The 944-nt window shown below is 37.6% G+C and overlaps 1 non-coding gene across 1 annotated transcript; it reads left to right on the top strand.

Annotated features, from left to right (window-relative positions):
• The first annotated feature begins 655 nt into the window (after positions 1-655).
• On the top strand, positions 656-737 carry TRNAL-AAG (transfer RNA leucine (anticodon AAG)). Its single transcript has one exon. It is a non-coding gene; the product is annotated as a tRNA-Leu (tRNA).
• The last annotated feature ends 207 nt before the right edge of the window (positions 738-944 follow it).

Here is a 944-nt window from a genome sequence, read left to right as displayed (position 1 = left end):
TACTGCATATGAGTGGTCATGTTGGCTTTAGGCATCAGAATTAATTACATAATTTACCATCTATGTTACATCCATGTCAGTTCAATCAATGATCAACCATTCTCAAAATTTGACAAAATCAATCTTGGTCAAAAGAAGTCTAACTGCTAGCTCATAACCCTGCTGCCTTTTTAGGGTTATCAATACAGGATGAGCAGAGTGATTAGCAAACATAAACAGAGCCATGCTGCTTCTGCTGCTTTCCAGTAAGTCACCCTAGTGATGAACTCATAGCTACATTGCTCTGCACTGCTGTATAATGTCTTCCTTGCTGCTGCTTCTGATTATCTGTTACGTACAGGCAGGTGTGTAGGAATCCTTCATGTTTGAGTGTCCTTTATATGGGAGATCATAGCAAGTAATCTATACCGCCTAATTCAGTGATATCTAAAAATTAGCGGATTAGCCAACAGAGGAAAGATTAGTTAAATATCTGGATACAAGTCATATGTTTTGTAAAATGTTGCCCCAGAGTAAATGTACAAACAAATCCCTGATAACTACGTTGCTCATGCATAATAACATTTGTATTTTTGTCTAATTAGTTATACAAAGTTTTCTGCAACTTATATCATTAGCAAATTTCTGTTTTAAATAAGATTTGACATCCGTATGAGGTAGTGTGGCCGAGCGGTCTAAGGCGCTGGATTAAGGCTCCAGTCTCTCTGGAGGTGTGGGTTCAAATCCCATCACTGCCATTATTGGTTTGGATCTAATTTTTACCAAAAATTAGGAAACAGTTGAGGAAGAAAAGGGGGTTGAGAATTTAGGAGGCAGCGGTGATTCTATCCTATACGTTTGAACTACAAAAGGTGGAAAACCTGTGAAAAATGAGATTTTAAGATTGGACTGTAGAAAGGCAGTTTTTAATGGACTCAGTAAAAAGGAAGGAAATGTAGGATGTT

The sequence above is a fragment of the Phyllobates terribilis genome, unplaced genomic scaffold (assembly GCF_046119375.1).
Source record: "Phyllobates terribilis strain yellow unplaced genomic scaffold, ASM4611937v1 Scaffold_11__3_contigs__length_659146591, whole genome shotgun sequence".
In the NCBI taxonomy this organism is placed as follows: domain Eukaryota; kingdom Metazoa; phylum Chordata; class Amphibia; order Anura; family Dendrobatidae; genus Phyllobates; species Phyllobates terribilis.
Note: the sequence above shows the minus strand (reverse complement) of the source record. Positions and strands in the feature narration are given on the sequence as shown.